The sequence below is a fragment of the Thalia democratica genome, chromosome 9, assembly GCF_965202585.1.
Source record: "Thalia democratica chromosome 9, ktThaDemo2.hap1.1, whole genome shotgun sequence".
In the NCBI taxonomy this organism is placed as follows: Eukaryota; Metazoa; Chordata; class Thaliacea; order Salpida; family Salpidae; genus Thalia; species Thalia democratica.
The window spans coordinates 38,098,040-38,111,335 of NC_139173.1; the positions used below are offsets into that span (position 1 = coordinate 38,098,040).

Below are 13,296 nucleotides of genomic sequence, written 5' to 3' on the forward strand. Positions count from 1 at the left end.
TTTTTTTTTATTATAGATAACGCACCTTTGCCTTTAATTTAAAAAAAAAATTATTTAATTTGGGGTTGGAATTATTTCATGGGGTCCCTCCAAAAATAAAGGTTTTTTTTCGCTTTTTTTCATCAAATGATATTAGAACCAAAAATAAATATTTTTTTTTAATTTTTTTTTTTGATTTCCCTTAGTTTGCATGTTATTAAAACTCTTAAATAGTTATTTTACAAATAATGTTAATATCTTTTACGATTTGGCCCAAAATCAAAATGTAGTATATTACACTATCATTTGCCTTGGCCATTTCCTAGATAAAAAATTGATAAAAGGAAAAAAAAAGTTAATAAGAATGTGAATTACATCAAACTAAATTAAAATAAAATAATTTAATTAAATTTGTTGTATATTCACATTCTTATTAACATGTTTTTTCCTTTTATCAATTTTTTATCTAGGAAATGGCCAAGGCAAATGATAGTGTAATATACTACATTTTGATTTTGGGCCGAATCGTAAAAGATATTAACATTATTTATAAAATAACTATTTAAGAGTTTTAATAACATGCAAACTAAGGGAAATCAAAAAAAAAAAAATAAAATAAATATTTATTTTTGGTTTTAATACCATTTGATGAAAAAAAGCAAAAAAAAAACCTTTATTTTTGGAGGGACCCCATGAAATAATTCCAACCCCAAATTAAATAATTTTTTTTTAAATTAAAGGCAAAGGTGCGTTCTCTATAATAAAAAAAAATTTTTTTAGATAGCTTTTAAGATAAGGAAAATAATTGACATTAAAGTTTTATGTTTTTTGAAAAATTAATAAATTTTCCTATAACAATAACTTTATGCTCGTAGTTTCCGGCAGTTTAGTGAGAAAAATGGTCGTTGTCTAAATCGGAGTTTTATAAAAGATTCTATTTTAAAAGATAAATAAAACATTTTAGATACTTAATTCAGCAAATCCATTTTCATTATTCAGCAAAGTTATTTTTTTAGTTTGCTCAACAAAATTTTTCCAATAAATTTATTTGCAATTTTAAACTGAATTTATTCGAAAGTTTGCAGAGATCTTATTTAAACTTTGTAAAAAACTCATTTTAAATTTTGCTATGAAATCATTAAAAATTTGCATGAATTTATTAAATGTTTAAACTTAATTCATTTAAAAATTTTCATTGAATATAATAAAAATTTGCACTGTATTCATTCAAAATTTGCAATTGACTCATTCAAGATTTAGCATTGAAGTGATTCAAAACTTTGCACTGAATTTGTTCAAAAATTTACAGTAACTATATTAAAATCTTAATTTTAACTAATTTAAAGTTTTGTACCAAAGTTATTGAAAAAACTACACTGAACTCATTTGAAAAAATACACTGAACTCATTTGAAATAATACGCTGAACTCATTTAAAAAAATACACTGAACTCATTTGAAATAATACACTGAACTCATTTGAAAATATACACTGAACTCATTTGTAAAAATACACTAAACTCATTTGAAAAAATACACTTAACTCATTTGAAAAAATACACGAACTCTTTTGAAATAATACGCTGAACTCATTTAAAAAAATACACTGAAGTCATTTGAAATAATACGCTGAAGTCATTTGAAAAAATACACTGAATCCATATGAAAAAATACGCTGAACTCATTTGGAAAAATACACTGAACTCATTTGAAATAATACGCTGAACTCATTAAAAATAATACACTGAACTAATATGAAAAAATACGCTGAACTCATTTGAAATAATACGCTGAACCTATTTAAAAAAAATTCACTGTGTAATGTTAAGCTATTTTTTCTAAAGAACAAACAAGTAATAAAACTTTCTCAATACAGACATTACCCTTTACTGCGTGTAGTCAGGTGTCTTACACTCGTAACCAATAATAAATATAACTTACAATTATAAATAACATTGTATTCATCAAATCAAATGAACATCAAATTGAAAACCAATATGAATATAAATATGAATATCAATAATAATTACTGCATCAATTATTTTAAACGAAACTTAATATTAATTAATAACAGCAGAAACTTAAACCTTATTTATCACTAAAATAGTACCAAGAACCACTGATAAATTATATACAACTAAAAAATTACTAAATTTGTTATCAAACAAATTAAGTAAGAAGTTGCTAATAATAAGATGTAAGGAGAGAACAAATAAGAACTCAAAGTTTAATTTTTAGTAACACCCTTGCAGATAAACCTAAATTTTATCTGCAGAACACTAACTTAAAATCTCTAAATCAACAACCTAAACTGAAGACGAGTGTGAAGTTAGCTTCAATAATTTTTTTTAGATGTCCAAACTTTGGATCTAATTATTTTCCTTATCTTAATAGCTAATTAAATACTTTTATTTTATATTAAAGAATGGTCCTTTGTCTAAAAACTAAAAAAATATCTTCTCGATTGGGGTTTCGTTTTTTGAGTGGGGCTCCTTAAAAAAATGGGTTTTTTTATTATCTTTATTTTTTGAGTTTGAGAGAAAAAAAGTTAATAATAAATTTAATTTTAAACCTTCTCAATAATATGTGTATAAACGGCTTTAACTTGTTTTTAGTAACTGTCAATATTTTGTACAATTTGGCCTTAATCATGTTTTTTTATGAAGTTTATGAATTAAGAACTCAAACTCATAAAATTCATAAAAAAAACCCAATTAAAACAAAACTTTACAAAATATTGACAATTAGTAAAAAAAATATAGCCGTTTATACACATATTATTTAGAAGGTTTAAAAAAATTATTATTCTTTTTTTTCACTCAAACTCAAAAAAATTAAAAAAATAATAAAAACCAAATTTTTTCTAAGCGGCCCCACTCAAAAAACGAAACCCAAATCCAAAAGATATTTTTTATATTTTAGACAAAGGACCTTTCTCTAGAATAAAAAAAAGTTTTTTGATTAGCTACTAAGATAAGGAAAATAATTAGATCCAAAGTTTGAACATTAAAAAAAAATATTCAATCTAACTTCACACTCGTAAATTTAAGATTTATTTTGGTGTTCATAAAGCTTTATGACTATTTCGTCCTTTTGGGAAAAATAGCCTAACATTACACAGTGTAATTTTTCAAATGATTTCAGTGTATTTTTTCAAATGAGTTCAGTGTATTTCTTCAAATGAGTTCAGTGTATTTTTACAAATGAGTTCAGTGTATTTTTTCAAAAGAGTTCAGTGTTTTTTTTTCAAATGAGTTCAGTGTATTTTTTCAAATGAGTTCAGTGTTATTTTATGAGTTCAGTGTGTTTTTTCAGGTGAGTTCAGTGTCTTTTTTTCAATAACTTTAGTACAAAACTTTTAATTAGTTAAATTAAGATTTTAATGAGTTTACTGTAAATTTTTGAACAAGTTCAGTGCAAAGTTTTGAATCAGTCCAATGCAAAATCTTAAATGAGTTAATTGCAAATTTTGAATGAATTCAATGCAAATTTTTATTGAGTTGATGAAAATTTTTGAATGAATTAACATTAAATTTTTTATAAATTCACTGCAAATTTTTAATGACTTCATTGCAAAATGTTAAATGAGTTTTATACAAAGTTTTAAATAACTTCTCTGCAAAGATTCGAATAACTTCAGTTTAAAATTGCAAATAAACTCATTGCAAAGTTTTTATTGAGCGTACTAAAAAGATTAACTTCGCTTAGTAATGAAAATGAATTTGCTGAACCAAAAATCTAACTTTTGCCAAAATAAGTTTGCAAAAGTTAGCTAATTTGTTACGTAAACTATGGTTAGTAATTTTTTTTTAGTCAACAGTTATGTTTTTAATTTAGCAAAGATATTTTGTATTATATTCTCAACAAGTTTTGTTCAAATTCAAGTCACAAACTTTATATCTGGTAGATTAGGCAAATATATACTTTTTAATACAAACTCTTTATTAAAATTAAATTTAGAATAATATAAATCAGTTAGGAACATATTTTATTTAAAATACAGGTTAAGGGCATATGGAGGTCCAACATTTTTTTACATAAATTAACACTGTCTTTTATTTTATAGCTTAAAGTAGATATTATACTGATAATTTTTATAGAACAAAAAAGTTTAAATTAACTTTTGAGATATAACAAGTTATGTAAGAAAATTCCAATACAACTAAATGGAACATTTTCAAAGTCAACTTTCTCGAAACTTTAACTTTCAGGAAATCTATTTTTCAATGTTACTAACAACTTGTAGGAAGCAGATTTTAGAAAAAGAGGCCAAAAATCTTATTTACAAAAAATTATAAATCTGATTATTATAATTTTTTAAGCTTTATCAAAAATTACTCTGAAAAAGTTTTCAAAAAATTGCTAAAAAACTGAAGGAAAGGTTAGTTTCAGGTGAATAGTCTATTTTTACTTTTTTAGTTTCTGCCTCCCATAAAGAACCTATTGAACGATCTAACTTTTATCGCTTGTATCTCAAAAATTACTTCAAATATTAACAGTAAAAAGTAACAAGTATCTTATCTAATTATGAAAAATTAAACTAAAATTGAAAAATGAGTTGTACCCCCTATGCTTATGGGAGGCGGAAACTAAAGATGTCAAAATAGGACCCATATAAGCATTTTCAATGAACCCATTTAATTTTTTCACTGAACCAATTTAATTTTTTTCTAAAAAGTCATTTAAATTTTTTCACTGAACTCAAAAACTTTGCACTCAACTCATTTAAAATTTTTGTACTCAACTCATTTGAAAATTTTGCACTCAACTCATTTAACACTTTGTACTGAGCTTATTTAAAATTTGCCATAAACTCATTCAAAAATTTTATATTGAAACTCATATAAAATTCTAAACTGAACTCATTTATCACTTTGTACTTGCATTGAACTCATTCAAATATTAGCCACTGAGTCATTTAAAACTTTCTACTGAAACAAGTCTAAAGTTTTATACTGAAATTATTCAAAAAAAAATTACTGAACTCATTTGAAATTTAGAACTGAATTCATCCAATTTGTATTGAAACCTATTTAAAACTTTACATTGAATTCATTTAAAATTTTGCAAAGAAGTCATTTAAAAATTTGCAAAGTAAGAAAATTTGCAGTGAATGAAATCAAGCATTTCAGTAAATAAGCTGATAAATTAAAACTTTCTAATTTTGAAGCTTTGCAAAAAACACTTACAAAGCGAATTATTTTTATATAAACGATACAAGTATAATCTTGATAAGTGGGGACGTAGCTCAGTGGTAAAGCGCATGCTTTGCATGTTTGAGGCCCCGGGTTCGATCCCCGGCGTCTCCACGCCTTATATTAATAATTTTATTTTCTTATAAAGTTTTGTTCATTATTTTAATTTTTTAGAATGGTTTTTTATAATTATTCAAATCTTTACACCTAATTAAAAGTTTTATAAATTATATATATGGATAGGGTAGACAAGCTATTGAACGCTTTTTATAAATAATTTTATTTTCTTATAAAGTTTTATTCATTATTTTAATTTTTTAGAATGGTTTTTTATAATTATTCAAATCTTTACACCTAATTAAAAGTTTTATAAATTATATATATGCATAGGGTAGACAAGCTATTGAACAATATTTTTATCATGTTTAAATTGTCGAAAAAAACTAAATAAAACTTTTAACCTTTAACAAAGTGTCTAATGAAAAACTTTAAAACTATAAATAAGAATAAAACATTTCGTTTTGTAGATAAAATGCATTTCAGTTACAATTTTATAATCTAGTATCATTAAGCTGTAGAAAAAGTGTACAATAGAACTTACTTAAAAGAAAAAGTTTGTACAAAACACTTTTAAACTACTTATATAAGTAACAAAAAAAACGCAAAAGCAATCACTTTAATATGAAAATTAAATATTAAATCAAAAATATGATAGCAGCTTTATTGTTACGTCATAATGCTCACTTACGCGTTTATAAACGCAATAAAGCGTTCACCCTCACAGTCCTACATGGTCTAGTGCAGGGGTCGGCAAACTGCGGCCCGCGGACCAATTGCGGCCTGCGAAGGGTAAATCTGCGGCCCGCGAGCACGTTTTTTTTTTGAATGGAGTGCGGCCTGCGAAAGAAAATTTTGTGGCCTGCGAGCATGTAAATGAAGCCCGCTAAGCAAAATTATATTTTTAGTTAGATTTTTATCGGTAATTCGACTTAATTTGATTAGTTTGGTTTTAAGTCTCTGTATAACATTCTAAAATAGTTACAAGAAATTACTGCTTTACTTTAAAAATGTGAAAAAGACAAATTAGCTTTCTTAAACAATATGTTTCTCAGTTTCATAATAACTCCTTTTTTACAACAATACGTAATTATCTGAAAAAAGAGTTTAAAGAGTGCTTGGATTTAATAAGTTAGTTACATAACATCTATTTATTAAATAAACTAAATGCAAATATTTTTTATTTTGTACTTTAGTAAAGCACAGTAATTAACTAAAGTGTCATTTCTTTATAGTTTAGATATTCTTCTTAAAAATTTTTACGCCTAAGTTTCTTTTATGAATTTTTTATTTGTAAAAGTTATATTTTAGTGTGAAAACATTAAAAATAACATAGTAATAAGAAATAAGATTTATTTGATTTTTGTTTTGACACAATTTAATTTTTTAGAAGTATTCTATGCACACCAACTTAAAAAAATGCTCATATAATAAACCACTTTTTATTTAATACTTTAGTTAGTTTAAGTTTAGTTTATGCATAATTTTCTAACTGTTTGTTTCTACATGTAGTATCTAAATTTGTACAGACACATTTAAAACAATATATATTACATAAACTAATATGTTTTTTGTTAGGTAAACATTTTCATTTTTTAAACATTGTTTTTGTCAAGCTAAGTTAATTTTGATGCCTTGCATATTAATACACACAATTGCTGTTTTTTGAAGCTACCTATTTAATATAAACCAGATATAGGGATGGTAAATTAATTAAGTTTGTACATTGTTAATCAAAATAGTTCAAATTCAAACAAATAAACAACTAAAAATTGCCACATACTCAGACTATCACTATCTGAAGACTTCAAATCTCAGGCCAACTAAGCCATTTTTTAAGTTTTTAGCTAGAATTGCTTTTTGTATACAAAAATATCTGAAACGTTTTTGTTGACTCAGGCTGGTTTATTTTCTTAAAAGGCAAATTAAACATATGATGTATGTTTTGCTCAATCCACAGTGTTAGTTTAATTTATAATATATGTTAAATTTTAAGTCTTGCAGCTGATATAATTCAAAATATTATTTATACTATTGTGTACAATCAAGTATGAACAATCAGTGTTGCCAAAAAACTAGAATCCCGAAAAAGTTTTTATTTTGTAAATTTACGGTTAAAAATTCTAGAAAAAAATTTGAATTTGAGAATTATTGAAAAAACCTGGAACTTCAAACAATTTTTACATGAAAATTAATGAAATTTCGATTTGACTCAAAAAAAACTACTAAATAAATATTTATTTATTTATTTTTGTTTAGAGTACCTTAACAATTTTTTTTAATATTTATAAATTTTTTAAGATATTTTTCTTAAACTTTAATTAAACTTTACACTAAAAATAAAAGAAGGAATTGTAGTTCCAAAAACTTTGTATTGGTGCATTGCACCTTTACTTGAAAAGTTTCATCGATTGTTGTACTTCGCGTTGGAACTAAACCAAGAAGATCTACTAAAATGTCAAAATTAGTAAAAACATCTCTAATAAAAATTCTCAGATGAGCAATATTTTTTTTATCAGTGCTCTCATGTTAACAGAATGATTAAAGTCCTAATTTGATTTATGCGACTTTATAACCCTAATTCGTTTCCTAAACACGACTTCATGTTGTCATTGAAGAAATAAACAAAAGTTTTTCATTACCGCCAACATAAATTCTTTATAAAAGTTTTCAATTATAAACGGTATCTCACTTTAAGTAATAAATTTTGCTACTTTATTACTTGCCTTAACAATTTTTTTCTGATCATTCTGTAGTTACTGAAGATAATAATGTGCTTTGTTGGAAATGACTTTTGTGATTTGTTTTTTTTTATCGTTTCTCGCAATAACTCATAACTAGCATTTTTTATTCTTGTAGCTCGTCTTATATTTTACAATTACTATTTTTAAATGCAATATTCTTATTGCAGATAAAGAATTGCTATCATGCTTGATAAAAAATAAGTTTTTCTACTTCGCTAATGACTCAATAAAATTTTATACTTTTGTTAAATTTGTTTAAGAAACTTAATTGTCTATTCCAGCTAACTTATATTTTTTTCGCATGTAATTTATTTATTGTTATTAACCTTCGTTGTTTCTTTATGTAGTGAACTTTGTATTAACTGGGTTGCTACACAAACAGGCTATTTTAAAAGCTTGAAAACTCAGGTGTGTGTGAAGCTTTTATTTTAAATACTTTAAAGAAATCTTTCAATTCTAAGAACAGTTTTTATGACTGTAGTGTAGTTTACTAATTGCATTTTTTTTCTTGTTTTCTTACACTTTGTGTACTTTTTGATAATGATGATATTTTAAATAGGTATTTAAGCTTGATTAACAACTATTTATTAGCTTTTTTAAATTTTAATAAACTTAACTGGTTTGATACAACTCAGACATTTTTGCTTTTAAAGTGGCAACCATGTAAAAGTCTAATTACTAATAAGATATTTTATTAAAGTATTTGAGAATTAATTATGTTAAATCATTTGTTTTAGCTTTTTGGAATACAAACAGGTTTTAATTTTAATATGTTAACTAATTACTAAATTTTTTAATAAGTGTAAATTATTTAACTCGAAAAAATTTTTTTGAAGTAAATATTCTTAGAAATATGAAAAAAGTGTTGATGATATAACAAATGTATAAAATTAACCCATAAATTGTCTTTCAAGTGAGGTTTTTATAGAGAAATAGGTTGTAAATAATATTACAAAAGTTTTAAGTTTAACTTATTAAGTGCTTATGAAAGTACATAGTTTATTAACAATTAAGTATATTAGTTATTGTAAATAATAATCTAATAAATATTAATTTAAATAGGCATTCTATGTATAGCTAAAAGTCATTTAAAATAATAAGGTGAATAAAAGTATAACTTTTCTCTAGTGTGACTAAAACTAACACCTAAAGATTATTCAAATGTCACCAAAACTAAAACTGCGGCCCGCGAAGACTTTGGAAACTTGTAATTTAGCCCGCGACTACCAACTGCCTGCCGACCCCTGTTCTATCGTTTAAGTAATAACTAAAGTTTAATAACCCTTAAAAATAAACATAGCTATTAAAATTACAAAATTTATGTTGAACTTAAGTTAATCAAAATACTTAATGTCCTAAGTGAAGTAAAGTTTAACAAAAATTGATATACAGAAAACCTTTGTTTAGCTTATATTGATAAAAAACTAAAGTGTAAAGAGGGAACAAGTTCTTATTTTATTTAAGTTATTGTATTTAAGTTTAAAAAATATTCTTGATTCTGTTGAACTAATTTTAATTAAAAAATTATAAAGCTAGTAATCAATTATGTAAAACAAAAGAATAATATCAATAAGAACCTTAACTTGTATTTAAGATTCCGGCTTTACTAGTCGAAATATTTTAACAAGTCTTTTTGTAAAATTTGAATCAGTTAGTATAAAAATTTTCCTTGATTAGTTTCTAAATTGAACTTGATTAGTGATAAATTTGACTTAATAAGCATAAAATTTTATTCTGTTAGTATAAAAACTTGAATAACTTAGTTTAAAAATATTACAGAGCTAATTTAAAAGTTTTACTGAGTTAGTTCAAAATTTTCACTGAGATAGTTTAAAAAGTTGACTGAGCTTTTTAAAAAACTTTACTGAGCTAGTCTTTAAGTTTGACTGAGCTAGTCTAAAAGTTTAACTGAGCTAGTTTTAAAATTTGACTGAACTAGTTTGAAAACAAGACTGATCTAGTTTAAAAGATTTACTGAGCTAGTTTAAAAATATGACTAAATTAGATTGAAAATTTTACTGAGCTAGTTTGAAAATTTAATTGAGCTAATACAAAAACTTTACTGAGTTAGTACAAAAATTTTACTGAGTTAGTACTAAAATTTTACTGAGCTAGTTTGAAAACTTGACAGCGCTAGTTTATAAAGTTAACTGAGCTAGTTTAAAAACTTGACTAAATTAGATTGAAAGTTTGACTTAGTTAGTTTAAAAAATTACTAAACTAGTCTATAAATTTTACTCAGCTAGTTTTTGAAATTTGACGAACTAGATTGAAAATGTTACTGAGCTAGTTTAAAAAGCTGGCTGAACTAGCTTAAAAGTTTTGCTGAGGTATTTAAAAAATTTCACTGCGCTAATTTATAAAATTAACTGAGCTAGTTTAAAAATTTACTTAGCTAGTTTAAAAATTAGACTGAGCTAGTCTAAAAACTGAGCTAGTTCAAGTAACTAGAAAGTTAGACTGAATTAATTTGAAAAATTTACTGAGCTAGTTTTAAAATTTTACTGAGCTAGTTAAAATATTTATTGAGCAAGTTTTGAAATTTTTACTGTGCTATTTAAAAAAATTGATTGAGCTAGTTCAAAATCTTGATTGAGCTAGTTTGAAAACTTGACTGAGCAAGTCTAGAAATTTGACTGAATTAATTCAAAAATTTGATTTAGTTGAAAATAAAACTGAGTTAGTTTGAAAACTAGACTGAGCTAGTTTGAAAACTTGACTTGGCAAGTTTAAAAATTTTACTAAGCTAGTCTATAAATTTAAATGAGCTAGTTTAAAAGTTTTACTAAGCTAGTTCAAACATTTGACTGGGCTAGTTCAATAATTTTACTGAGCTAGTTCAAAAGTTTTACTTAATCGTTCCAAAACCTTGATATAATTAGTACAAAATTTAACTAAGGTAAGTTTAAAAATTACACTTATTTATATCAAGAGTTTTTGTTGGAAGTGATCGATGTTGCTTATAAAGCATATAAAGAGGTTAACAAACTATACAAAAGATTTTTACTTTTGTTTAAAAATTTGATTAATTTAAGTATACAAAATAAATGTAATTAGTTTCTTGAGCTTAAACATTTCAGTAAACATCATTTAAATTAATACATCACTTGTGTTAATCGGTTAAAATAAATCATTTAAAATTTTCAAAAAGTTTTTATAGAAACAAATTAAAAAGGCATTATAAAAAATCAAAATAATCAGTAAATTTTTATAACAAAAATGAAATTATTAAATAAAGGCGTGGAGACGCCGGGGATCGAACCCGGGGCCTCAAACATGCAAAGCTTGCGCTCTACCACTGAGCTACGTCCCCACTTGTTAATTTGATATTTGTATGGTTTATATACAAATAATTTGCTTGATGAGTGTTTATAGTGAGTTGCAAAAAAAGAAAGTTTTCCTTTTTCCAGCTTATATACTGAAATACTTGATTGAGTTCAATGTAAAATATTGAATGAGTTCTTTCAAAAATTTTAAATAAGCTGACCGCAAAATTTTAAATAGGTTCAATGCGAAAATTTTAATGAGTTAAGTAAAAAATTTTGAATAAATTCAGTATAAAGTTTTAAATTAGTTTCAGTAAAAATTTCAAATGACCAACTTGCTAACATTTGAATGAGTTCACTGCAAAGTTCTAGATAGGTTGAGTGCAAGATTTTAGAATAGTTAAGTAAATCTTTTGAGTAAACTCACTGTGAATTTGTAAATTTTTCTATATAAAACTTTGAATGAGTTCAGTATAAAAGTTTTAAATGAGCTCGGTGTAAATTTTATACAAGCTCATAACAAAATTTTAAATGAGATCAGTGAAATGTTTTTGAATATATTCAGTGTAATTTTCTACAATTTCGAATCACAAGCTTTCTTCTGCTATTTTTAAATTCAAGTTTTCTCATTAATTTAAATACACTTTAAGCATCCTCTGTGGAAAGTGATTATAATCTTAATCACATCAGTTTCTATCTAAAGTTTAGTTTATCACATTATTTTCTATGTATAACTACATGTGTTAAATTTACAAATATGTTTATATCAAAGATATATATATATACACCATGCTTATAGTTATCTACAGTATCAAAATAAAGACTTAACTAAAGCTCCTAAAACAATTGTTTCATAACTAAATATCGACTAAATAACTAAACATCAGTTTTTATCTGAGTTTAGACAGTCACATTATTTTCAATATATAACTATATTTATAAGTTAAATTTACATATACGTTTATATCAAAAAAAAAATATATACATTTCTTATACTTATAAGCAATTAATTCAAAACTTAACATCGAAACTTTAATATCGTCTGTATAAAGATTGATGCATTTTACTTCAAACAACTGATAAATAAAACAATTTGTGGTTTTTTGTTTTTTTGATAAAAAGTTACACTATCTAGCTTTCTTTTTAAACTTATTACTTAATTGTAACTATTTGATTTCATTTGGTAAAATCATTAAATTGTACAAATAGTATACTTGTAGTTTTCATATTTAAAATGATGTTAAAAAAGTACAAATTTTAGATTTTTAATAGCCAATTGATAAAAATAATTTACTGTTTTCTTTTTAATTTATGCAGTTCAATGTTTTACTATTAAAGTTAAATTTATGCAAAACATTTAATTTTTAAATATGTTTTAAATATACTTAATTGCTTTTCTTTTATAAAAAACTCCCATAACTTTATAAACTTCAAAAAATTAATACTTTTTTTTTGGCTACATATTATTAATATTAATTAAAAATTAATGTGTTTTAACAACAAAGTTCTGTTGCAAAGCTTCAGTACAAACAATCACTTGACAACTTAACGCATGGTTTATAAAGTTACAAACGTTTCTTAATGGTGTATATCAACTGCCTCGATAGCTCAGTCGGGAGAGCGTCAGACTGAAGATCTGAAGGTCCCTGGTTCAATCCCGGGTCGAGGCATTTATTTTTTATTTTGAGGATTTGATGAGGGTAAGGTAGTTTGCTTATTTAAGGAAAAAACTAAGTCTATGTTTAAATAAAGTTTGTAAAATACAATCGTTTATATATAACCTCAATGAAAGTACAAATATTTGTTAAGCGTATATGACGTAATAATTGTTAATTGGTTATAGGCTTTATTGTTTTTATGTCATTATAGTAAACTAAGGGTATGGTTAAAAAATGAATTTATTTTTATATCTTATTGTAAAACTTTTGATAAGTCTGTCTTTTTATGGGCATCTTAAGCTTAAACACCGATAAAAAGACTTGTTAAAGAGTGGGTCTTTTTAAATTTATTGTAAATTTCTTAATTTTTGTTTATTCTTATAACTTTTTTGTACAAT

At 24.5% G+C, this 13,296-nt stretch overlaps 3 non-coding genes across 3 annotated transcripts; 2 read left to right on the forward strand and 1 right to left on the reverse strand.

Moving 5' to 3' along the window:
- Nucleotides 1-5,215: 5,215 nt before the first annotated feature.
- Trnaa-ugc (transfer RNA alanine (anticodon UGC)) lies at nt 5,216-5,287 on the forward strand. Its single transcript has one exon. It is a non-coding gene; the product is annotated as a tRNA-Ala (tRNA).
- Nucleotides 5,288-11,215: 5,928 nt separating this feature from the next.
- Nucleotides 11,216-11,287, reverse strand: Trnaa-ugc (transfer RNA alanine (anticodon UGC)). Its single transcript has one exon. It is a non-coding gene; the product is annotated as a tRNA-Ala (tRNA).
- Nucleotides 11,288-12,837: 1,550 nt separating this feature from the next.
- Trnaf-gaa (transfer RNA phenylalanine (anticodon GAA)) lies at nt 12,838-12,910 on the forward strand. The gene has a single exon. It is a non-coding gene; the product is annotated as a tRNA-Phe (tRNA).
- Nucleotides 12,911-13,296: the final 386 nt, after the last annotated feature.